The sequence below is a fragment of the Salmo salar genome, unplaced genomic scaffold, assembly GCF_905237065.1.
Source record: "Salmo salar unplaced genomic scaffold, Ssal_v3.1, whole genome shotgun sequence".
Taxonomy (NCBI): domain Eukaryota; kingdom Metazoa; phylum Chordata; class Actinopteri; order Salmoniformes; family Salmonidae; genus Salmo; species Salmo salar.
Genome location: NW_025550502.1, coordinates 25,189 through 52,525, shown reverse-complemented (window position 1 = coordinate 52,525; position 27,337 = coordinate 25,189). Strand labels below are relative to the sequence as shown.

General features: G+C 48.8%; 2 long non-coding RNA genes across 2 annotated transcripts; both read left to right on the top strand.

The window, feature by feature from the left end:
• The first annotated feature begins 18 nt into the window (after positions 1 to 18).
• LOC123739487 (uncharacterized) lies at positions 19 to 22,065 on the top strand. The gene is made up of 3 exons (XR_006767727.1): positions 19 to 651; positions 20,017 to 20,119; positions 20,246 to 22,065. It is a non-coding gene; the product is annotated as an uncharacterized lncRNA (long non-coding RNA).
• A 2,528-nt stretch (positions 22,066 to 24,593) lies between these two features.
• On the top strand, positions 24,594 to 25,254 carry LOC123739486 (uncharacterized). The gene is made up of 2 exons (XR_006767726.1): positions 24,594 to 24,634; positions 24,690 to 25,254. It is a non-coding gene; the product is annotated as an uncharacterized lncRNA (long non-coding RNA).
• The last annotated feature ends 2,083 nt before the right edge of the window (positions 25,255 to 27,337 follow it).

Below are 27,337 nucleotides of genomic sequence, written 5' to 3'. Positions count from 1 at the left end.
TCTACTAACTACTGGATCAGACTACTCTACCAACTACTGGATCAGACTACTCTACCAACTACTGGATCAGACTACTCTACCAACTACTGGATCAGACTACTCTACTAACTACTGGATCAGACTACTCTACCAACTACTGGATCAGACTACTCTACCAACTACTGGATCAGACTACTCCTCTAACTACTGGTCTAAAACACACCTGGATCAGACTACTCTACTAACTACTGGATCAGACTACTCTACTAACTACTGGATCAGACTACTCTACTAACTACTGGATCAGACTACTCTACCAACTACTGGATCAGACTACTCTACCAACTACTGGTCTAAAACACACCTGGATCAGACTACTCTACTAACTACTGGATCAGACTACTCTACTAACTACTGGATCAGACTACTCTACTAACTACTGGATCAGACTACTCTACTAACTACTGGATCAGACTACTCTACTAACTACTGGATCAGACTACTCTACTAACTACTGGATCAGACTACTCTACTAACTACTGGATCAGACTACTCTACTAACTACTGGATCAGACTACCCTACTAACTACTGGTCTAAAACACACCTGGATCAGACTACTCTACTGACTACTGGTCTAAAACACACCTGGATCAGACTCATTTTCACAACAAGTAAGATTATAATTAACTGTCCCTCTCTCTCTCTGTCCCTCTGTCCCGCCACCTCTGTCCCTCTGTCCCTCTACCTCTGTCCCTCTACCTCTGTCCCTCCACCTCTGTCCTCCACCTCCGTCCCTCCACCTCCGTCCCCTCCACCTCCGTCCCCTCCACCTCCGTCCCTCTACCTCCGTCCCTCTACCTCCGTCCCTCTACCTCTGTCCCTCTACCTCTGTCCCTCTACCTCTGTCCCTCTGTCCCTCCACCTCTGTCCCTCCACCTCTGTCCCTCCACCTCCGTCCCTCCACCTCCGTCCCTCCACCTCCGTCCCTCTGTCCCTCCACCTCCGTCCCTACACCTCCGTCCCTCTGTCCCTCCACCTCCGTCCCTGCACCTCCGTCCCTACACCTCCGTCCCTCTGTCCCTCCACCTCCGTCCCTCCACCTCCGTCCCTCCACCTCCGTCCCTCCACCTCCGTCCCTCCACCTCCGTCCCTCCACCTCTGTCCCTCCACCTGTCCCTCTACCTCCGTCCCTCTACCTCTGTCTACCTCGCTCTCTACTTCTACTCAGTTTAAGGGCTTTATTGGCTTGGGAAAACACATGTTAACATTGCCAAAGCAAGTAAAGTAACCTCTATCTCTCTGTCTCACACAGACTGGAATAGGAATACCCAGGTGAACTAAAGATAAGAGCAGTATTAGATAAAGTCAATCATAAACCAACCTGGTTTATGAGACGCAGGGCCGTTTCTAGGAATGGGGCGACCAAGAACCATTCACGGGAAATCAGCAAATTGGATCTGCCCTCATCTGTTCAAATAAATACATTTGAAAATGAAGATAGGGAAAATATTGAAGTTAGATACCAGCTCAGCGGTTAGATACCAGTTCAGCGGTTAGATACCAGTTCAGCGGTTAGATACCAGCTCAGCGGTTAGATACCAGCTCAGCGGTTAGATACCGGCTCAGCGGTTAGATACCAGTTCAGCGGTTAGATACCAGTTCAGCGGTTAGATACCAGCTCAGCGGTTAGATACCAGCTCAGCGGTTAGATACCAGTTCAGCGGTTAGATACCAGTTCAGCGGTTAGATACCAGTTGAGCGGTTAGATACCAGCTCAGCGGTTAGATACCAGTTCAGCGGTTAGATACCAGCTCAGCGGTTAGATACCAGTTCAGCGGTTAGATACCAGTTCAGCGGTTAGATACCAGTTCAGCGGTTAGATACCAGCTCAGCGGTTAGATACCAGCTCAGCGGTTAGATACCAGTTCAGCGGTTAGATACCAGCTCAGCGGTTAGATACCAGTTCAGCGGTTAGATACCAGCTCAGTGGTTAGATACCAGTTCAGCGGTTAGATACCAGTTCAGCGGTTAGATACCAGTTCAGCGGTTAGATACCAGTTCAGCGGTTAGATACCAGCTCAGCGGTTAGATACCAGCTCAGCGGTTAGATACCAGTTCAGCGGTTAGATACCAGCTCAGTGGTTAGATACCAGTTCAGCGATACCAGCTCAGCGGTTAGATACCAGCTCAGCGGTTAGATTAGATACCAGCTCAGCGGTTAGATACCAGCTCAGCGGTTAGATACCAGCACAGCGGTTAGATACCAGCTCAGCGGTTAGATACCAGCTCAGCGGTTAGATACCAGCTCAGCGGATAGATACCAGTTCAGCGGTTAGATACCAGCTCAGCGGTTAGATACCAGTTCAGCGCTTAGATACCAGCTCAGCGGTTAGATACCAGTTCAGCGGTTAGATACCAGCTCAGCGGATAGATACCAGTTCAGCGGTTAGATACCAGCTCAGCGGTTAGATACCAGTTCAGCGGTTAGATACCAGTTCAGCGGTTAGATACCAGCTCAGCGGTTAGATACCAGTTCAGCGGTTAGATACCAGCTCAGTGGTTAGATACCAGTTCAGCGATACCAGCTCAGCGGTTAGATACCAGCTCAGCGGTTAGATTAGATACCAGCTCAGCGGTTAGATACCAGCTCAGCGGTTAGATACCAGCACAGCGGTTAGATACCAGCTCAGCGGTTAGATACCAGCTCAGCGGTTAGATACCAGCTCAGCGGTTAGATACCAGCTCAGCGGATAGATACCAGTTCAGCGGTTAGATACCAGCTCAGCGGTTAGATACCAGTTCAGCGGTTAGATACCAGCTCAGCGGTTAGATACCAGTTCAGCGGTTAGATACCAGCTCAGCGGATAGATACCAGTTCAGCGGTTAGATACCAGTTCAGCGGTTAGATACCAGTTCAGCGGTTAGATACCAGCTCAGCGGTTAGATACCAGCTCAGCGGTTAGATACCAGTTCAGCGGTTAGATACCAGTTCAGCAGTTAGATACCAGCTAAGCGGTTAGATACCAGTTCAGCGGTTAGATACCAGCTCAGCGGTTAGATACCAGCTCAGCGGTTAGATACCAGCTCAGTGGTTAGATACCAGTTCAGCGATACCAGCTCAGCGGTTAGATACCAGCTCAGCGGTTAGATTAGATACCAGCTCAGCGGTTAGATACCAGTTCAGCGGTTAGATACCAGCTCAGCGGTTAGATACCAGCTGAGCGGTTAGATACCAGCTCAGCGGTTAGATACCAGTTCAGCGGTTAGATACCAGTTCAGCGGTTAGATACCAGTTCAGCGGTTAGATACCAGCTCAGCGGTTAGATTAGATACCAGCTCAGCGGTTAGATTAGATACCAGCTCAGCGGTTAGATTAGATACCAGCTCAGCGGTTAGATACCAGCTCAGCGGTTAGATACCAGTTCAGCGGTTAGATACCAGTTCAGCGATTAGATACCAGTTCAGCGGTTAGATACCAGCTCAGCGGTTAGATACCAGCTCAGCGGTTAGTTACCAGTTCAGCGGTTAGATACCAGTTCAGCGGTTAGATACCAGTTCAGCGGTTAGATACCAGTTCAGCGATTAGATACCAGTTCAGCGGTTAGATACCAGTTCAGCGGTTAGATACCAGTTCAGCGATTAGATACCAGTTCAGCGGTTAGATACCAGCTCAGCGGTTAGATACCAGCTCAGCGGTTAGATACCAGTTCAGCGGTTAGATACCAGTTCAGCGGTTAGATACCAGTTCAGCGGTTAGATACCAGCTCAGCGGTTAGATACCAGCTCAGCGGTTAGATACCAGTTCAGCGGTTAGATACCAGTTCAGCGGTTAGATACCAGCTCAGCGGTTAGATACCAGTTCAGCGGTTAGATACCAGCTCAGCGGTTAGATACCAGTTCAGCGGTTAGATACCAGCTCAGCGGTTAGATACCAGCTCAGCGATACCAGCTCAGCGGTTAGATACCAGTTCAGCGATACCAGCTAAGCGGTTAGATACCAGCACAGCGGTTAGATACCGGTTCAGCGGTTAGATACCAGCTCAGCGGTTAGATACCAGCTCAGCGGATAGATACCAGTTCAGCGGTTAGATACCAGCTCAGCGGTTAGATACCAGCTCAGCGATACCAGTTCAGCGGTTAGATACCAGTTCAGCGGTTAGATACCAGCTCAGCGGTTAGATACCAGCTCAGCGGTTAGATACCAGTTCAGCGGTTAGATACCAGCTCAGCGGTTAGATACCAGTTCAGCGGTTAGATACCAGTTCAGCGGTTAGATACCAGCTCAGCGGTTAGATACCAGCTCAGCGGTTAGATACCAGCTCAGCGATACCAGCTCAGCGGTTAGATACCAGCTCAGCGGTTAGATACCGGTTCAGCGGTTAGATACCAGCTCAGCGGTTAGATACCAGCTCAGCGGTTAGATACCAGCTCAGCGGTTAGATACCAGCTCAGCGGATAGATACCAGCTCAGCGGTTAGATACCAGCTCAGCGATACCAGTTCAGCGGTTAGATACCAGTTCAGTGGTTAGATACCAGCTCAGCGGTTAGATACCAGCTCAGCGGATAGATACCAGTTCAGCGGTTAGATACCAGTTCAGCGGTTAGATACCAGCTCAGCGGTTAGATACCAGCTCAGCATTTAGATACCAGCTCAGCGGTTAGATACCAGTTCAGCGGTTAGATACCAGCTCAGCGGTTAGATACCAGCTCAGCGGTTAGATACCAGCTCAGCGGTTAGATACCAGTTCAGCGGTTAGATACCATTTCAGCGGTTAGATACCAGTTCAGTGGTTAGATACCAGTTCAGCGGTTAGATACCAGTTCAGCGGTTAGATACCAGCTCACTGGTTAGATTAGATACCAGCTCAGCGGTTAGATACCAGCTCAGCGGTTAGATACCAGCTCAGCGGTTAGATACCAGCTCAGCGGTTAGATACCAGTTCAGCGGTTAGATACCAGCTCAGCGGTTAGATACCAGTTCAGCGGATAGATACCAGCTCAGCGGTTAGATACCAGCTCAGAGGTTAGATACCAGCTCAGAGGTTAGATACCAGTTCAGCGGTTAGATACCAGCTCAGCGGTTAGATACCAGTTCAGCGGTTGGATACCGGTTCAGAGGTTAGATACCAGTTCAGCGGATAGATACCAGCTCAGCGGTTAGATACCAGCTCAGCGGTTAGATACCAGCTCAGCGATACCAGTTCAGCGGTTAGATACCAGTTCAGCGGTTAGATACCAGCTCAGCGGTTAGATACCAGTTCAGCGGTTAGATACCAGCTCAGCGGTTAGATACCAGTTCAGCGGTTAGATACCAGCTCAGCGGTTAGATACCAGTTCAGCGGTTAGATACCAGTTCAGCGGTTAGATACCAGCTCAGCGGTTAGATACCAGCTCAGCGGTTAGATACCAGCTCAGCGATACCAGCTCAGCGGTTAGATACCAGCTCAGCGGTTAGATACCGGTTCAGCGGTTAGATACCAGCTCAGCGGTTAGATACCAGCTCAGCGGTTAGATACCAGTTCAGCGATACCAGCTCAGCGGTTAGATACCGGTTCAGCGGTTAGATACCAGCTCAGCGGTTAGATACCAGCTCAGCGGTTAGATACCAGCTCAGCGGTTAGATACCAGCTCAGCGGATAGATACCAGCTCAGCGATACCAGTTCAGCGGTTAGATACCAGCTCAGCGGTTAGATACCAGCTCAGCGGTTAGATACCAGCTCAGCGGTTAGATACCAGCTCAGCGTTTAGATACCAGCTCAGCGGTTAGATACCAGTTCAGCGGTTAGATACCAGTTCAGCGGTTAGATACCAGCTCAGCGGTTAGATACCAGCTCAGCGGTTAGATACCAGCTCAGCGGTTAGATACCATTTCAGCGGTTAGATACCAGTTCAGTGGTTAGATACCAGTTCAGCGGTTAGATACCAGTTCAGCGGTTAGATACCAGCTCACTGGTTAGATTAGATACCAGCTCAGCGGTTAGATACCAGTTCAGCGGTTAGATACCAGCTCAGCGGTTAGATACCAGTTCAGCGGTTAGATACCAGCTCAGCGGATAGATACCAGTTCAGCGGTTAGATACCAGTTCAGCGGTTAGATACCAGTTCAGCGGTTAGATACCAGCTCAGCGGTTAGATACCAGCTCAGCGGTTAGATACCAGTTCAGCGGTTAGATACCAGTTCAGCAGTTAGATACCAGCTAAGTGGTTAGATACCAGTTCAGCGGTTAGATACCAGCTCAGCGGTTAGATACCAGCTCAGCGGTTAGATACCAGCTCAGTGGTTAGATACCAGTTCAGCGATACCAGCTCAGCGGTTAGATACCAGCTCAGCGGTTAGATTAGATACCAGCTCAGCGGTTAGATACCAGTTCAGCGGTTAGATACCAGCTCAGCGGTTAGATACCAGCTGAGCGGTTAGATACCAGCTCAGCGGTTAGATACCAGTTCAGCGGTTAGATACCAGTTCAGCGGTTAGATACCAGTTCAGCGGTTAGATACCAGCTCAGCGGTTAGATTAGATACCAGCTCAGCGGTTAGATTAGATACCAGCTCAGCGGTTAGATTAGATACCAGCTCAGCGGTTAGATACCAGCTCAGCGGTTAGATACCAGTTCAGCGGTTAGATACCAGTTCAGCGGTTAGATACCAGTTCAGCGATTAGATACCAGTTCAGCGGTTAGATACCAGCTCAGCGGTTAGATACCAGCTCAGCGGTTAGTTACCAGTTCAGCGGTTAGATACCAGTTCAGCGGTTAGATACCAGTTCAGCGATTAGATACCAGTTCAGCGGTTAGATACCAGTTCAGCGGTTAGATACCAGTTCAGCGATTAGATACCAGTTCAGCGGTTAGATACCAGCTCAGCGGTTAGATACCAGCTCAGCGGTTAGATACCAGTTCAGCGGTTAGATACCAGTTCAGCGGTTAGATACCAGTTCAGCGGTTAGATACCAGCTCAGCGGTTAGATACCAGCTCAGCGGTTAGATACCAGTTCAGCGGTTAGATACCAGTTCAGCGGTTAGATACCAGCTCAGCGGTTAGATACCAGCTCAGCGGTTAGATACCAGTTCAGCGGTTAGATACCAGCTCAGCGGTTAGATACCAGTTCAGCGGTTAGATACCAGCTCAGCGGTTAGATACCAGCTCAGCGATACCAGCTCAGCGGTTAGATACCAGTTCAGCGATACCAGCTAAGCGGTTAGATACCAGCACAGCGGTTAGATACCGGTTCAGCGGTTAGATACCAGCTCAGCAGTTAGATACCAGCTCAGCGGATAGATACCAGTTCAGCGGTTAGATACCAGCTCAGCGGTTAGATACCAGCTCAGCGATACCAGTTCAGCGGTTAGATACCAGTTCAGCGGTTAGATACCAGCTCAGCGGTTAGATACCAGCTCAGCGGTTAGATACCAGTTCAGCGGTTAGATACCAGTTCAGCGGTTAGATACCAGCTCAGCGGTTAGATACCAGCTCAGCGGTTAGATACCAGCTCAGCGATACCAGCTCAGCGGTTAGATACCAGCTCAGCGGTTAGATACCGGTTCAGCGGTTAGATACCAGCTCAGCGGTTAGATACCAGCTCAGCGGTTAGATACCAGCTCAGCGGTTAGATACCAGCTCAGCGGATAGATACCAGCTCAGCGGTTAGATACCAGCTCAGCGATACCAGTTCAGCCGTTAGATACCAGTTCAGTGGTTAGATACCAGCTCAGCGGTTAGATACCAGCTCAGCGGATAGATACCAGTTCAGCGGTTAGATACCAGTTCAGCGGTTAGATACCAGCTCAGCGGTTAGATACCAGCTCAGCATTTAGATACCAGCTCAGCGGTTAGATACCAGTTCAGCGGTTAGATACCAGCTCAGCGGTTAGATACCAGCTCAGCGGTTAGATACCAGCTCAGCGGTTAGATACCAGTTCAGCGGTTAGATACCATTTCAGCGGTTAGATACCAGTTCAGTGGTTAGATACCAGCTCAGCGGTTAGATACCAGCTCAGCGGATAGATACCAGTTCAGCGGTTAGATACCAGCTCAGCGGTTAGATACCAGCTCAGCGGTTAGATACCAGTTCAGCGGTTAGATACCAGCTCAGCGGTTAGATACCAGTTCAGCGGTTAGATACCAGTTCAGCGGTTAGATACCAGCTCAGCGGTTAGATACCAGCTCAGCGGTTAGATACCAGCTCAGCGATACCAGCTCAGCGGTTAGATACCAGCTCAGCGGTTAGATACCGGTTCAGCGGTTAGATACCAGCTCAGCGGTTAGATACCAGCTCAGCGGTTAGATACCAGCTCAGCGGTTAGATACCAGCTCAGCGGATAGATACCAGCTCAGCGGTTAGATACCAGCTCAGCGATACCAGTTCAGCGGTTAGATACCAGTTCAGTGGTTAGATACCAGCTCAGCGGTTAGATACCAGCTCAGCGGATAGATACCAGTTCAGCGGTTAGATACCAGTTCAGCGGTTAGATACCAGCTCAGCGGTTAGATACCAGCTCAGCATTTAGATACCAGCTCAGCGGTTAGATACCAGTTCAGCGGTTAGATACCAGCTCAGCGGTTAGATACCAGCTCAGCGGTTAGATACCAGCTCAGCGGTTAGATACCAGTTCAGCGGTTAGATACCATTTCAGCGGTTAGATACCAGTTCAGTGGTTAGATACCAGTTCAGCGGTTAGATACCAGTTCAGCGGTTAGATACCAGCTCACTGGTTAGATTAGATACCAGCTCAGCGGTTAGATACCAGCTCAGCGGTTAGATACCAGCTCAGCGGTTAGATACCAGCTCAGCGGTTAGATACCAGTTCAGCGGTTAGATACCAGCTCAGCGGTTAGATACCAGTTCAGCGGATAGATACCAGCTCAGCGGTTAGATACCAGCTCAGAGGTTAGATACCAGCTCAGAGGTTAGATACCAGTTCAGCGGTTAGATACCAGCTCAGCGGTTAGATACCAGTTCAGCGGTTAGATACCGGTTCAGAGGTTAGATACCAGTTCAGCGGATAGATACCAGCTCAGCGGTTAGATACCAGCTCAGCGGTTAGATACCAGCTCAGCGATACCAGTTCAGCGGTTAGATACCAGTTCAGCGGTTAGATACCAGCTCAGCGGTTAGATACCAGTTCAGCGGTTAGATACCAGCTCAGCGGTTAGATACCAGTTCAGCGGTTAGATACCAGCTCAGCGGTTAGATACCAGTTCAGCGGTTAGATACCAGTTCAGCGGTTAGATACCAGCTCAGCGGTTAGATACCAGCTCAGCGGTTAGATACCAGCTCAGCGATACCAGCTCAGCGGTTAGATACCAGCTCAGCGGTTAGATACCGGTTCAGCGGTTAGATACCAGCTCAGCGGTTAGATACCAGCTCAGCGGTTAGATACCAGTTCAGCGATACCAGCTCAGCGGTTAGATACCGGTTCAGCGGTTAGATACCAGCTCAGCGGTTAGATACCAGCTCAGCGGTTAGATACCAGTTCAGCGGTTAGATACCAGCTCAGCGGATAGATACCAGCTCAGCGAACCAGTCGCGGTTAGATACCAGCTCAGCGGTTAGATACCAGCTCAGCGGTTAGATACCAGCTCAGCGGTTAGATACCAGCTCAGCGTTTAGATACCAGCTCAGCGGTTAGATACCAGTTCAGCGGTTAGATACCAGCTCAGCGGTTAGATACCAGCTCAGCGGTTAGATACCAGCTCAGCGGTTAGATACCATTTCAGCGGTTAGATACCAGTTCAGCGGTTAGATACCAGTTCAGCGGTTAGATACCAGTTCAGCGGTGTTAGATACCAGCTCAGCGGTTAGATACCAGTTCAGCGGTTAGATACCAGCTCAGCGGTTAGATACCAGTTCAGCGTCCAGTCCGGTTAGATACCAGTTCAGCGGTTAGATACCAGTTCAGCGGTTAGATACCAGCTCAGCGGTTGAGATACCAGCTCAGCGGTTAGATACCAGTTCAGCGGTTAGATACCAGTTCAGCAGTGGTTAGATACCAGTTCAGCGGTTAGATACCAGCTCAGCGGTTAGATACCAGCTCAGCGGTTAGATACCAGCTCAGTGGTTAGATACCAGTTCAGCGATACCAGCTCAGCGGTTAGATACCAGCTCAGCGGTTGGATTAGATACCAGCTCAGCGGTTAGATACCAGTTCAGCGGTTAGATACCAGCTCAGCGGTTAGATACCAGCTGAGCGGTTAGATACCAGCTCAGCGGTTAGATACCAGTTCAGTGGTTAGATACCAGTTCAGCGGTTAGATACCAGTTCAGCGGTTAGATACCAGCTCAGCGGTTAGATTAGATACCAGCTCAGCGGTTAGGATTAGATACCAGCTCAGCGGTTAGATTAGATACCAGCTCAGCGGTTAGATACCAGCTCAGCGGTTAGATACCAGTTCAGCGGTTAGATACCAGTTCAGCGGTTAGATACCAGTTCAGCGATTAGATACCAGTTCAGCGGTTAGATACCAGCTCAGCGGTTAGATACCAGCTCAGCGGTTAGTTACCAGTTCAGCGGTTAGATACCAGTTCAGCGGTTAGATACCAGTTCAGCGATTAGATACCAGTTCAGCGGTTAGATACCAGTTCAGCGGTTAGATACCAGTTCAGCGATTAGATACCAGTTCAGCGGTTAGATACCAGCTCAGCGGTTAGATACCAGCTCAGCGGTTAGATACCAGTTCAGCGGTTAGATACCAGTTCAGCGGTTAGATACCAGTTCAGCGGTTAGATACCAGCTCAGCGGTTAGATACCAGCTCAGCGGTTAGATACCAGTTCAGCTGTTAGATACCAGCTCAGCGGTTAGATACCAGCTCAGCGGTTAGATACCAGTTCAGCGGTTAGATACCAGCTCAGCGGTTAGATACCAGTTCAGCGGTTAGATACCAGCTCAGCGGTTAGATACCAGCTCAGCGATACCAGCTCAGCGGTTAGATACCAGTTCAGCGATACCAGCTAAGCGGTTAGATACCAGCACAGCGGTTAGATACCGGTTCAGCGGTTAGATACCAGCTCAGCGGTTAGATACCAGCTCAGCGGATAGATACCAGTTCAGCGGTTAGATACCAGCTCAGCGGTTAGATACCAGCTCAGCGATACCAGTTCAGCGGTTAGATACCAGTTCAGCGGTTAGATACCAGCTCAGCGGTTAGATACCAGCTCAGCGGTTAGATACCAGTTCAGCGGTTAGATACCAGCTCAGCGGTTAGATACCAGTTCAGCGGTTAGATACCAGTTCAGCGGTTAGATACCAGCTCAGCGGTTAGATACCAGCTCAGCGGTTAGATACCAGCTCAGCGATACCAGCTCAGCGGTTAGATACCAGCTCAGCGGTTGGATACCGGTTCAGCGGTTAGATACCAGCTCAGCGGTTAGATACCAGCTCAGCGGTTAGATACCAGCTCAGCGGTTAGATACCAGCTCAGCGGATAGATACCAGCTCAGCGGTTAGATACCAGCTCAGCGATACCAGTTCAGCGGTTAGATACCAGTTCAGTGGTTAGGATACCAGCTCAGCGGTTGGATACCAGCTCAGCGGATAGATACCAGTTCAGCGGTTAGATACCAGTTCAGCGGTTAGATACCAGCTCAGCGGTTAGATACCAGCTCAGCATTTAGATACCAGCTCAGCGGTTAGATACCAGTTCAGCGGTTAGATACCAGCTCAGCGGTTAGATACCAGCTCAGCGGTTAGATACCAGCTCAGCGGTTAGATACCAGTTCAGCGGTTAGATACCATTTCAGCGGTTAGATACCAGTTCAGTGGTTAGATACCAGTTCAGCGGTTAGATACCAGTTCAGCGGTTAGATACCAGCTCACTGGTTAGATTAGATACCAGCTCAGCGGTTAGATACCAGCTCAGCGGTTAGATACCAGCTCAGCGGTTAGATACCAGTTCAGCGGTTAGATACCAGCTCAGCGGTTAGATACCAGTTCAGCGGATAGATACCAGCTCAGCGGTTAGATACCAGCTCAGAGGTTAGATACCAGCTCAGAGGTTAGATACCAGTTCAGCGGTTAGATACCAGCTCAGCGGTTAGATACCAGTTCAGCGGTTAGATACCGGTTCAGAGGTTAGATACCAGTTCAGCGGATAGATACCAGCTCAGCGGTTAGATACCAGCTCAGCGGTTAGATACCAGCTCAGCGATACCAGTTCAGCGGTTAGATACCAGTTCAGCGGTTAGATACCAGCTCAGCGGTTAGATACCAGTTCAGCGGTTAGATACCAGCTCAGCGGTTAGATACCAGTTCAGCGGTTAGATACCAGCTCAGCGGTTAGATACCAGTTCAGCGGTTAGATACCAGTTCAGCGGTTAGATACCAGCTCAGCGGTTAGATACCAGCTCAGCGGTTAGATACCAGCTCAGCGATACCAGCTCAGCGGTTAGATACCAGCTCAGCGGTTAGATACCGGTTCAGCGGTTAGATACCAGCTCAGCGGTTAGATACCAGCTCAGTGGTTAGATACCAGTTCAGCGATACCAGCTCAGCGGTTAGATACCGGTTCAGCGGTTAGATACCAGCTCAGCGGTTAGATACCAGCTCAGCGGTTAGATACCAGCTCAGCGGTTAGATACCAGCTCAGCGGATAGATACCAGCTCAGCGATACCAGTTCAGCGGTTAGATACCAGCTCAGCGGTTAGATACCAGCTCAGCGGTTAGATACCAGCTCAGCGGTTAGATACCAGCTCAGCGTTTAGATACCAGCTCAGCGGTTAGATACCAGTTCAGCGGTTAGATACCAGTTCAGCGGTTAGATACCAGCTCAGCGGTTAGATACCAGCTCAGCGGTTAGATACCAGCTCAGCGGTTAGATACCATTTCAGCGGTTAGATACCAGTTCAGTGGTTAGATACCAGTTCAGCGGTTAGATACCAGTTCAGCGGTTAGATACCAGCTCACTGGTTAGATTAGATACCAGCTCAGCGGTTAGATACCAGTTCAGCGGTTAGATACCAGTTCAGCGGTTAGATACCAGCTCAGCGGTTAGATACCAGCTCAGCGGTTAGATACCAGCTCAGCGGTTAGATACCAGTTCAGCGGTTAGATACCAGCTCAGCGGTTAGATACCAGTTCAGCAGATAGATACCAGCTCAGCGGTTAGATACCAGCTCAGAGGTTAGATACCAGCTCAGAGGTTAGATACCAGTTCAGAGGTTAGATACCAGTTCAGCGGTTAGATACCAGCTCAGCGGTTAGATACCAGTTCAGCGGTTAGATACCGGTTCAGAGGTTAGATACCAGTTCAGCGGATAGATACCAGCTCAGTGGTTAGATACCAGCTCAGAGGTTAGATACCAGTTCAGAGGTTAGATACCAGTTCAGCGGTTAGATACCGGTTCAGAGGTTAGATACCAGTTCAGCGGTTAGATACCAGTTCAGCGGTTAGATACCAGCTCAGCGGTTAGATACCAGTTCAGCGGTTAGATACCAGTTCAGCGGTTAGATACCAGCTCAGCGGTTAGATACCAGTTCAGAGGTTAGATACCAGTTCAGAGGTTAGATACCAGTTCAGCGGTTAGATACCAGCTCAGAGGTTAGATACCAGCTCAGAGGTTAGATACCAGTTCAGAGGTTAGATACCAGTTCAGAGGTTAGATACCAGCTCAGAGGTTAGATACCAGTTCAGCGGTTAGATACCAGTTCAGAGGTTAGATACCAGTTCAGAGGTTAGATACCAGTTCAGCGGTTAGATACCTGTTCAGAGGTTAGATACCAGTTCAGAGGTTAGATACCAGTTCAGCGGTTAGATACCAGCTCAGAGGTTAGATACCAGTTCAGAGGTTAGATACCAGCTCAGAGGTTAGATACCAGTTCAGAGGTTAGATACCAGTTCAGAGGTTAGATACCAGTTCAGCGGTTAGATACCAGTTCAGCGGTTAGATACCAGTTCAGAGGTTAGATACCAGTTCAGAGGTTAGATACCAGTTCAGAGGTTAGATACCAGTTCAGCGGTTAGATACCAGTTCAGCGGATAGATACCAGTTCAGAGGTTAGATACCAGTTCAGAGGTTAGATACCAGCTCAGAGGTTAGATACCAGTTCAGAGGTTAGATACCAGTTCAGAGGTTAGATACCAGCTCAGCGGTTAGATACCAGTTCAGCGGTTAGATACCAGTTCAGAGGTTAGATACCAGTTCAGAGGTTAGATACCAGTTCAGACGTTAGATACCAGCTCAGCGGTTAGATACCAGTTCAGCGGTTAGATACCAGCTCAGAGGTTAGATACCAGCTCAGCGGTTAGATACCAGTTCAGCGGTTAGATACCGGTTCAGAGGTTAGATACCAGTTCAGCGGATAGATACCAGCTCAGCGGTTAGATACCAGCTCAGCGGTTAGATACCAGCTCAGCGATACCAGTTCAGCGGTTAGATACCAGTTCAGCGGTTAGATACCAGCTCAGCGGTTAGATACCAGTTCAGCGGTTAGATACCAGCTCAGCGGTTGAGATACCAGTTCAGCGGTTAGATACCAGCTCAGCGGTTAGATACCAGTTCAGCGGTTAGATACCAGTTCAGCGGTTAGATACCAGCTCAGCGGTTAGATACCAGCTCAGCGGTTAGATACCAGCTCAGCGATACCAGCTCAGCGGTTAGATACCAGCTCAGCGGTTAGATACCGGTTCAGCGGTTAGATACCAGCTCAGCGGTTAGATACCAGCTCAGCGGTTAGATACCAGTTCAGCGATACCAGCTCAGCGGTTAGATACCGGTTCAGCGGTTAGATACCAGCTCAGCGGTTAGATACCAGCTCAGCGGTTAGATACCAGCTCAGCGGTTAGATACCAGCTCAGCGGATAGATACCAGCTCAGCGATACCAGTTCAGCGGTTAGATACCAGCTCAGCGGTTAGATACCAGCTCAGCGGTTAGATACCAGCTCAGCGTTTAGATACCAGCTCAGCGGTTAGATACCAGTTCAGCGGTTAGATACCAGTTCAGCGGTTAGATACCAGCTCAGCGGTTAGATACCAGCTCAGCGGTTAGATACCAGCTCAGCGGTTAGATACCATTTCAGCGGTTAGATACCAGTTCAGTGGTTAGATACCAGTTCAGCGGTTAGATACCAGTTCAGCGGTTAGATACCAGCTCACTGGTTAGATTAGATACCAGCTCAGCGGTTAGATACCAGTTCAGCGGTTAGATACCAGTTCAGCGGTTAGATACCAGCTCAGCGGTTAGATACCAGCTCAGCGGTTAGATACCAGTTCAGCGGTTAGATACCAGCTCAGCGGTTAGAATACCAGTTCAGCAGATAGATACCAGCTCAGCGGTTAGATACCAGCTCAGAGGTTAGATACCAGCTCAGAGGTTAGATACCAGTTCAGAGGTTAGATACCAGTTCAGCGGTTAGATACCAGCTCAGCGGTTAGATACCAGTTCAGCGGTTAGATACCGGTTCAGAGGTTAGATACCAGTTCAGCGGATAGATACCAGCTCAGTGGTTAGATACCAGCTCAGAGGTTAGATACCAGTTCAGAGGTTAGATACCAGTTCAGCGGTTAGATACCGGTTCAGAGGTTAGATACCAGTTCAGCGGTTAGATACCAGTTCAGCGGTTAGATACCAGCTCAGCGGTTAGATACCAGTTCAGCGGTTAGATACCAGTTCAGCGGTTAGATACCAGCTCAGCGGTTAGATACCAGTTCAGAGGTTAGATACCAGTTCAGAGGTTAGATACCAGTTCAGCGGTTAGATACCAGCTCAGAGGTTAGATACCAGCTCAGAGGTTAGATACCAGTTCAGAGGTTAGATACCAGTTCAGAGGTTAGATACCAGCTCAGAGGTTAGATACCAGTTCAGCGGTTAGATACCAGTTCAGAGGTTAGATACCAGTTCAGAGGTTAGATACCAGTTCAGCGGTTAGATACCTGTTCAGAGGTTAGATACCAGTTCAGAGGTTAGATACCAGTTCAGCGGTTAGATACCAGCTCAGAGGTTAGATACCAGTTCAGAGGTTAGATACCAGCTCAGAGGTTAGATACCAGTTCAGAGGTTAGATACCAGTTCAGAGGTTAGATACCAGTTCAGCGGTTAGATACCAGTTCAGAGGTTAGATACCAGTTCAGAGGTTAGATACCAGTTCAGAGGTTAGATACCAGTTCAGCGGTTAGATACCAGTTCAGCGGTTAGATACCAGCTCAGCGGTTAGATACCAGCTCAGAGGTTAGATACCAGTTCAGCGGTTAGATACCAGTTCAGAGGTTAGATACCAGTTCAGAGGTTAGATACCAGTTCAGCGGTTAGATACCAGCTCAGCGGTTGAGTATACCAGTTCAGCGGTTAGATACCAGTTCAGAGGTTAGATACCAGTTCAGAGGTTAGATACCAGTTCAGAGGTTAGATACCAGTTCAGCGGTTAGATACCAGTTCAGCGGTTAGATACCAGTTCAGAGGTTAGATACCAGCTCAGCGGTTAGATACCAGCTCAGCGGTTAGATACCAGTTCAGCGGTTAGATACCAGCTCAGAGGTTAGATACCAGTTCAGCGGTTAGATACCAGTTCAGCGGTTAGATACCAGTTCAGAGGTTAGATACCAGTTCAGCGGATAGATACCAGTTCAGAGGTTAGATACCAGTTCAGAGGTTAGATACCAGTTCAGCGGTTAGATACCAGTTCAGTGGTTAGATACCAGCTCAGAGGTTAGATACCAGCTCAGCGGTTAGATACCAGCTCAGAGGTTAGATACCAGTTCAGCGGTTAGATACCAGCTCAGAGGTTAGATACCAGTTCAGCGGTTAGATACCAGCTCAGAGGTTAGATACCAGTTCAGAGGTTAGATACCAGCTCAGAGGTTAGATACCAGTTCAGAGGTTAGATACCAGTTCAGAGGTTAGATACCAGTTCAGCGGTTAGATACCAGCTCAGCGGTTAGATACCAGTTCAGCGGTTAGATACCAGCTCAGCGGTTAGATACCAGTTCAGAGGTTAGATACCAGTAGATACCAGTTCAGCGGTTAGATACCAGTTCAGAGGTTAGATACCAGTTCAGCGGTTAGATACCAGCTCAGAGGTTAGATACCAGTTCAGAGGTTAGATACCAGTTCAGAGGTTAGATACCAGTTCAGCGGTTAGATACCAGTTCAGAGGTTAGATACCAGTTCAGCGGTTAGATACCAGTTCAGCGCTTAGATACCAGCTCAGCGGTTAGATACCAGTTCAGCGGTTAGATACCAGTTCAGCGGTTAGATACCAGTTCAGAGGTTAGATACCAGCTCAGCGGTTAGATACCAGCTCAGCGGTTAGATACCAGTTCAGCGGTTAGATACCAGCTCAGAGGTTAGATACCAGTTCAGCGGTTAGATACCAGTTCAGCGGTTAGATACCAGTTCAGAGGTTAGATACCAGTTCAGCGGATAGATACCAGTTCAGAGGTTAGATACCAGTTCAGAGGTTAGATACCAGTTCAGCGGTTAGATACCAGTTCAGTGGTTAGATACCAGCTCAGAGGTTAGATACCAGCTCAGCGGTTAGATACCAGCTCAGAGGTTAGATACCAGTTCAGCGGTTAGATACCAGCTCAGAGGTTAGATACCAGTTCAGCGGTTAGATACCAGCTCAGAGGTTAGATACCAGTTCAGAGGTTAGATACCAGCTCAGAGGTTAGATACCAGTTCAGAGGTTAGATACCAGTTCAGAGGTTAGATACCAGTTCAGCGGTTAGATACCAGCTCAGCGGTTAGATACCAGTTCAGCGGTTAGATACCAGCTCAGCGGTTAGATACCAGTTCAGAGGTTAGATACCAGTAGATACCAGTTCAGCGGTTAGATACCAGTTCAGAGGTTAGATACCAGTTCAGCGGTTAGATACCAGCTCAGAGGTTAGATACCAGTTCAGAGGTTAGATACCAGTTCAGAGGTTAGATACCAGTTCAGCGGTTAGATACCAGTTCAGAGGTTAGATACCAGTTCAGCGGTTAGATACCAGTTCAGCGGTTAGATACCAGTTCAGAGGTTAGATACCAGTTCAGCGGTTAGATACCAGTTCAGCGGTTAGATACCAGTAGATACCAGTTCAGCGGTTAGATACCAGTTCAGAGGTTAGATACCAGTTCAGAGGTTAGATACCAGTTCAGCGGTTAGATACCAGTTCAGCGGTTAGATACCAGCTCAGCGGTTAGACCACCTTCCTCTGATCAAGACATGAACTGTCTCACTGATGGGTTTTTTACGCTCAACAGTTTCCCGTGTGTATCAAGGACCCCCATACAGGTATTCGGACACGGCCAATGTCTCCATGAAGGGATAAAATATGTTTGATATGTATTGGTACAACCTAGTGGTCATCAACAATATTACAGCCTCAGAGAGATACAGGGTATTGGCACCACCTAGTGGTCATCAACAATATTACAGCCTCAGAGAGATACAGGGTATTGGCTCCACCTAGTGGTCATCAACAGCATTACAGCCTCCTCAGAGAGATACAGGGTATTGGTACCACCTAGTGGTCATCAACAATATTACAGCCTCCTCAGAGAGATACAGGGTATTGGTACCACCTAGTGGTCATCAACAATATTACAGCCTCAGAGAGATACAGGGTATTGGTACCACCTAGTGGTCATCAACAGTATTACAGCCTCAGAGAGATACAGGGTATTGGTACCACCTAGTGGTCATCAACAGTATTACAGCCTCAGAGATACAGGGTATTGGCACCACCTAGTGGTCATCAACAGTATTACAGCCTCAGAGAGATACAGGGTATTGGCACCACCTAGTGGTCATCAACAGTATTACAGCCACCCTGGGGGATGCCTAGCTCGTTGTACAACTGAATGCATTTGATTGAAATGTGTCTTCCTCTGAATCAGAGAGGTGTGGGGCCTTAATTCACGTCCACGTCACGCGAGAGCAGCTGTTGTTGTTGGTTAACTGCCTTGCTGATGGGCAGAATGACGGATTTTTACCTTGTCGGCTCTAGGATTCAATCCAGCAGCCTTTCAGTTACTGTCCCAACGATCTAACCACTAGGCTACCCTGCTGGTTACTGGCCCAACGCTCTAACCACTAGGCTGCCTGCTGGTTACTGGCCCAACGCTCTAACCACTAGGCTACCTGCTGGTTACTGGCCCAACGCTCTAACCACTAGGCTGCCTGCTGGTTACTGGCCCAACGCTCTAACCACTAGGCTACCTGCTGGTTACTGGCCCAACGCTCCTACCCGGCAGGCTACCTGCTGGTTACTGGCCCAACGCTCTAACCACTAGGCTACCCTGCTGGTTACTGGCCCAACTCTCTAACCACTAGGCTACCTGCTGGTTACTGGCCGAACGCTCTAACCACTAGGCTACCTGCTGGTTACTGGCCCAACGCTCTAACCACTAGGCTACCTGCTGGTTACTGGCCCAACGCTCTAACCACTAGGCTACCTGCTGGTTACTGGCCCAACGCTCCTACCCGGCAGGCTACCTGCTGGTTACTGGCCCAACGCTCCTACCCGGCAGGCTACCTGCTGGTTACTGGCCCAACGCTCTAACCACTAGGCTACCTGCTGGTTACTGTCCCAACGCTCCTACCCGGCAGGCTACCTGCTGGATACTGGCCCAACGCTCTAACCACTAGGCTGCCTGCTGGTTACTGGCCCAACGCTCTAACCACTAGGCTACCTGCTGGTTACTGGCCCAACGCTCTAACCACTAGGCTACCTGCTGGTTACTGGCCCAACGCTCTAACCACTAGGCTACCTGCTGGTTACTGGCCCAACGCTCTAACCACTAGGTTACCTGCTGGTTACTGTCCCAACGCTCTAACCACTAGGCTACCTGCTGGTTACTGTCCCAACGCTCCTACCCGGCAGGCTACCTGCTGGTTACTGGCCCAACGCTCCTACCCGGCAGGCTACCTGCTGCCCAGCAACAACTGGTGGTATTGTAACATCGAGTGGTTAATAAAGGTATTACAAAATCAAATCGGTCACTTACACATATTTATCAGATGCTATTGCAGGAGTAGTGAAATGCTTGTGCTCCTAGCTCCAACTCTATCTACCATTATAGTTATAATGTCAAATCAATGTGTGTATTTGTGTAGATGGAGTTGCCGTTCTCTGGTCTGGAGTCGACCTTCATCATCATCGCCTTCATCATCTTCTCTCTCTTCGGCCTGGCCTCAGTCTGTACTCAGCCGGACACAGGTACACACACACACACCTGGTTAAACAATGATTCAATAAAATAATAAAGATTTCTGTTAACGTGTGTGTGTGTGTGTGTGTGTGTGTGTGTGTGTGTGTGTGTGTGTGTGTGTGTGTGTGTGTCAGAGGAAGCTGTGTGTGAAGAGAAGAGGTTCCACAGGAGACCAGAGAGGAAGCAACGTGTCATCGTCAAACTGGCCTCTCAGAGAGAACCCTGAACACTGTCCTCTCAGAGAGAACCCTGAACACTGGCCCAATCTGGCCTCTCAGAGAGAACCCTGAACACTGGCCCAAACTGGCCTCTCAGAGAGAACCCTGAACACTGTCCCAAACTGGCCTCTCAGAGAGAACCCTGAACACTGGCCTCTCAGAGAGAACCCTGAACACTGGCCTCTCAGAGAGAACCCTGAACACTGGCCTCTCAGAGAGAACCCTGAACACTGGCCTCTCAGAGAGAACCCTGAACACTGTCCCAATCTGGCCTCTCAGAGAGAACCCTGAACACTGTCCCAAACTGGCCTCTCAGAGAGAACCCTAAACACTGTCCCAAACTGGCCTCTCAGAGAGAACCCTAAACACTGTCCCAAACTGGCCTCTCAGAAAGAACCCTGAACACTGGCCTCTCAGAGAGAACCCTGAACACTGTCCCAAACTGGCCTCTCAGAGATAACCCTGAACACTGTCCCAAACTGGCCTCTCAGAGAGAACCCTGAACACTGTCCCAAACTGGCCTCTCAGAGAGAACCCTGAACACTGTCCCAAACTGGCCTCTCAGAGAGAACCCTGAACACTGTCCCAAACTGGCCTCTCAGAAAGAACCCTAAACACTGTCCCAAACTGGCCTCTCAGAGATAACCCTGAACACTGTCCCAAACTGGCCTCTCAGAGAGAACCCTGAACACTGTCCCAAACTGGCCTCTCAGAGAGAACCCTGAACATTGGCCTCTCAGAGAGAACCCTGAACACTGGCCTCTCAGAGAGAACCCTGAACACTGTCCCAAACTGGCCTCTCAGAGAGAACCCTGAACACTGGCCTCTCAGAGAGAACCCTGAACACTAGCCTCTCAGAGAGAACCCTGAACACTGGCCTCTCAGAGAGAACCCTGAACACTGTCCCAAACTGGCCTCTCAGAGAGAACCCTGAACACTGGCCTCTCAGAGAGAACCCTGAACACTGGCCTCTCAGAGAGAACCCTGAACACTGGCCTCTCAGAGAGAATCCTGAACACTGGCCTCTCAGAGAGAACCCTGAACACTGGCCTCTCAGAGAGAACCCTGAACACTGTCCCGAACTGGCCTCTCAGAGAGAACCCTGAACACTGGCCTCTCAGAGAGAACCCTGAACACTGTACCAGCCCTGGTAGCACAATCGATATGCTGATAGAATTTAGGGAGCCTTATTTTTCACATTAGCCTTGTTAAAATCTCCAGCTACAATAAATGCAGCCTCAGGATATGTGGTTTCCAGTTTACAAAGAGTCCAGTGAACTTCTTTCAGGGCCATGTTGGTAAGTTGACGTTGCTCATATGGCCAATAGTTCTTCCCGGCTGTATGTAATAAAACGTAAGATTTCCTGGGGTAACAATGTACGAAATAATACATTAAAAAAAAAAAAAAAATACTGCATGGTTTCCTAAGAACACCAAGCGAGGCGGCCATCTCTGTTGGCGCCGGATGTTGCCGTACATTTTGTTAACGACAGCTGGTGCACGAAATCTAAAGAAGTCTCAAGGTTTTGCTGGCCTGAGGTAGAGTATCTCATGATAAGCTGTAGACCACACTATTTACCAAGAGAGTTTTCATCTATATTCTTCGTAGCTGTCCATTTACCGACACAAACCGATGCGCTGGTACTAAGACCGCACTCAATGAGCTGTGTACCGCCATAAGCAAACAGGAAGACGCTCATCCAGAGGCGGCGCTCCTAGTGGCCGGGGACTTTAATGCAGGGAAACTTAAATCCGTTTTACCTCATTTCTATCAGCATGTTAAATGTGCAACCAGAGGGAAAACAACTCTAGACCACCTTTACTCCACACACTGAGACACGTACAAAACTCTCCCTCGCCCTCCATTTGGCAAATCTGACCATAATTCTATCCTCCTGATTCCTGCTTACAAGCTGAAATTAAAGCAGGAAGCACCAGTGACTCGCTCAATAAAAAAAGTGGTCAGATGAAGCAGATGCTAAACTACAGGACTGTTTTGCTACAACAGACTGGAACATGTTCCGGGATTCTTCCGATGACATTGAGGAGTACACCACATCAGTCACTGGCTTCATCAATAAGTGCATTGATGACGTTGTCCCCACAGTGATTGTACATACATACCCCAACCAGAAGCCATGGATTACAGGCAACATCCACACTGAGCTAAAGGGTAGAGCTGCTGCTTTCAAGGTGCGGGACTCTAACCCGGAAGCTTATTATAAATCCCGCTATGCCCTTTGACGAACCATCAAACAGGCAAAGCATCAATAGAGGACTAAGATCGAATCGTACTACACCGGCTCCGACACTCATCGGATGTGGCAGGGCTTGCAAACCATTACAGACTACAAAGGGAAGCCCAGCCGCGAGCTGCCCAGTGACACGAGCCTACCAGACGAGCTAAATTAAGCCTATAGAGAGGAGGTCAGAGACCTGGCCGTGTGGTGCCAGGACAACAACACCTCCCTCAACGTGATCAAGACAAAGGAGATGATTGTGGACTACAGGGAAAGGAGGACCGAGCACGCCCCCATTCTCATCGACGGGGCTGTAGTGGAGCAGGTTGAGAGCTTCAAGTTCCTTGGTGTCCACAACACCAGCAAACTATCATGGTCCAAACACACCAAGACAGTCATGAAGAGGGCACGACAAAACCTTTTCCCCCTCAGGAGACTGAAAAGATTTGGCATAGGTCCTCAGATCCTCAATCAGCTCTACAGCTGCACCATCGAGAGCATCCTGACTGGTTGCATCACTGCCTGGTATGGCAACTGCTCAGCCTCTGACCGCAAGGCACTACAGAGGGTAATGCATACGGCCCAGTACATCACTGGGGCTAAGCTGCCTGCCATCCAGGACCTCTATACCAGGCGGTGTCAGAGGAAGGCCCTAAAAATTGTCGAAGACTCCAGCCACCCCAGTCATATAGATTGTTCTCTCTGCTACCACACGGCAAGCGGTACCGGAGCGCCAAGTCTAGGTCCAAAAGACTTCTTAACAGCTTCTACCCCCAAACAATAAGACTCCTGAACAGCTAATGAATTGGCTACCCAGACTATTTGCAATGCCCCCCCCCACACTGCTGCTACTCTCTGTTTATTATCTGTGCATAGTCACTTCAACTCTACCTACATGTACATATTACCTCAATTAACCGGTAACCCCACACATTGACTCTGTACCGGTACCCCCTGTATATAGTCTCCACATTGACTCTGTACCGGTACCCCCTGTATATAGCCTCCACATTGACTCTGTACCGGTACCCCCTGTATATAGCTTCCACATTGACTCTGTACCGGTAACCCCTGTATATAGCCTCCACATTGACTCTGTACCGGTACCCCCTGTATATAGCCTCCACATTGACTCTGTACCGGTAACCCCCTGTATATAGTCTCCACATTGACTCTGTACCGGTACCCCCTGTATATAGCCTCCACATTGACTCTGTACCGGTACCCCCTGTATATTGCCTCCACATTGACTCTGTACCGGTATCCCCTGTATATAGCCTCCACATTGACTCTGTACCGGTACCCCCCTGTATATAGCCTCCACATTGACTCTGTACCGGTACCCCCTGTATATAGCCTCCACATTGACTCTGTACCGGTACCCCCTGTATATAGCCTCCACATTGACTCTGTACCGGTACCCCCTGTATATAGCCTCCACATTGACTCTGTACCGGTACCCCCTGTATATAGCCTCCACATTGACTCTGTACCGGTACCCCCTGTATATAGCCTCCACATTGACTCTGTACCGGTACCCCCTGTATATAGCCTCCACATTGACTCTGTACCATAATACCCTGTATATAGCCTCCACATTGACTCTGTACCGGTACCCCCTGTATATAGCCTCCACATTGACTCTGTACCGGTACCCCCTGTATATAGCCTCCACATTGACTCTGTACCGGTACCCCCTGTATATAGCCTCCACATTGACTCTGTACCGGTACCCCCTGTATATAGCTTCCACATTGACTCTGTACCGGTACCCCCTGTATATAGCCTCCACATTGACTCTGTACCGGTACCCCCTGTATATAGCCTCCACATTGACTCTGTACCGGTACCCCCTGTATATAGCCTCCACATTGACTCTGTACCGTAATACCCTGTATATAGCCTCACTACTGTTATTTTACCTCTGCTCTTTAATTATTTGTTACTGTTATTTTTTATTTTTTATTAAACAGCATTGTTAGTTAAGGGCTTGTAAATAAGCATTTCACTGTAAGATCTACACCTGTTTTATGTGGCACATGTGACAAATACAATTTGATTTGAGGTGGTACCAATACCCTGTATCTCTCTGAGGCTGTAATACTGTTGATGACCACTAGGTGGTACCAATACCCTGTATCTCTCTGAGGCTGTAATACTGTTGATGACCACTAGGTGGTGCCAATACCCTGTATCTCTCTGAGGAGGCTGTAATACTGTTGATGACCACTAGGTGGTGCCAACACCCTGTATCTCTCTGAGGTGGCTGTAATATTGTTGATGACCACTAGGTGGTACCAACACCCTGTATCTCTCTGAGGCTGTAATACTGTTGATGACCACTAGGTGGTGGCAATACCCTGTATCTCTCTGAGGCTGTAATACTGTTGATGACCACTAGGTGGTGCCAATACCCTGTATCTCTGAGGCTGTAATACTGTTGATGACCACTAGGTGGTGCCAACACCCTGTATCTCGCTGAGGCTGTAATACTGTTGATGACCACTAGGTGGAGCCAATATCCTGTCGCCGATTTGAGATCATAACATTGAACAAGCCTCCTAATCACAAAAGGGAGATTTTTTTCTCTAAATAAAAACGGTTGGCAATGTTAAGAATCAATAACATCTTTAAATGTACAATCAACAATGTCTGTTACAATTAAAAATGATTCTTTCCCAAATATCGACTTGACAGTATCACTTACTTTTTATAACTAATTATTGATCCTTCTGTCTTGTGGTACTTTTACAGTGATATAACGTTTAAATAACATTCAGGTGTAAATAATGTAACATTAATATGATGGTAGTTGGTATGAAATCTCATACTGTGTGTATCGAGTCTGTATGTATTGGTGTGTGTGTGTGTATCGAGTCTGTATATATGTGTGTGTGTGTGTGTGTATCGAGTCTGTATATATGTGTGTGTGTGTGTGTGTGTGTGTGTGTGTGTGTGTGTGTATGTATCTCTGTGTGTGTATGTATGTACGTATGTACGTATGTATGTGTGTGTGTGTGTGTGTGTGTGTGTGTGTGTGTGTGTGTGTGTGTGTGTGTGTGTGTGTATGTATGTGTGTGTGTGTGTGTGTGCGCATGTATTGAATGTGCGTCTATTGGTTTCTGTATTGGCCAATCAGAGATGAAGGATCTTAAGAGTCATTAGCCTGACTCGGCCCCTTGACAATAGTTAGGACTGACACCCTCGTTGGCAGGACAACAGCAGCACTCTGAGCCTAATGATGGGTAATCGGACTGGCCCATCTGACCACACACACACACACACACACACACACACACACACACACACACACACACACACACACACACACACACACGAGTTAGCTGACAGACTCCGTTCTCTAAGGCTCACACACAATCTGATGGGCTGAGTAGGTTAGAAACTAAACAGGGGTCAAAGGGCAGGTGTGGGGGGTCAGAGCTGTGTGTGTGTGTGTGTGTGTGTGTGTGTGTGTGTGTGTGTGTGTGTGTGTGTGTGTTCTGCAGCCTTGGGGAGTGTTTGAGAAGTCAGAGGAGTCACTGTAAGGATACCTAATCCCTTAGGAGAGCAAACATTACAACACTCACACAATCTCTATACGTCTACTATACTATACTATACTATCTACGATCTAGACCTAACGGGAAAGGGAGAATGAGAAAGGAAGGTGAAGGGAAGAGAGGGAGGGAGGGAGGGAGGGAGGGAGAGAGAGGGGAGGGAGGGAGGGAGGGAGGGAGGAGAAGGGAAGAGAGGGAGGGAGGGAGGGAGGGAGGGAGGGAGGGAGGAAGAGAGGGAGGGAGGGAGGGAGGGAGGGAGGGAGGGAGGGAGGGAGGGAGGGAGGGAGGGAGGGAGGAAGGGAAGAGAGAGAGAGAGGGAGGGAGGGAGGGAGAAAGGAGGGAGGGAGGGAGGGAGGGAGGGAGGGAGGGAGGAGGGAGGGAGGAGGGAGGGAAGAGAGGAGGGAGGAGGAGGGAGGAGAGAGAGAGAGAGAGGGAGGGAGAAAGGAGGGAGGGAGGGAGAATGGAAGAGAGAGAGGGAGGGAGGGAGGGAGGGAGGGAGGGAGGGAGGGAGGGAGGGAGGGAGGGAGGGGAAGAGAGAGAGAGAGCGAGAGAAATGGAGCGAGAGAGATGAACAACAATGACAAATGGTTTAATGAAGAATGCAAAAACCTAAGAAAGAAATTGAGAAACTTGTCCAACCAAAAACACAGAAAACCCAGAAACCCCTGAGTCTACGCCTTCACTACGGTGAATCACTAAAACACTACAGAAATACACTACGGAGAAAGAAGGAACAGCACGTCAGAAATCAGATCAATGTAACTAAAGATTCCACTTCTGGGAAAATTGGAAAACACTGAAGAGACAACAACACGGATAGTTATCTATCCAAAACGGAGATGTGTGGATGAACCACTTCTCCAAACACTAAACAAACAACAACACGGATAGTTATCTATCCAGAACGGAGATGTGTGGATGAACCACTTCTCCAAACACTAAACAAACAACAACACGGATAGTTATCTATCCAAAACGGAGATGTGTGGATGAACCACTTCTCCAATCTGATTGGATCTACAACAAAGAACAAAAGAGCAAAAACATAATGATCAAATACTAATCTAAAACATATTAGATGATCAAATACTAATCTAAAACATATTAGATGATCAAATACTAATCTAAAACATATTAGATGATCAAATACTAATCTAAAACATATTAGATGATCAAATACTAATCTAAAACATATTAGATGATCAAATACT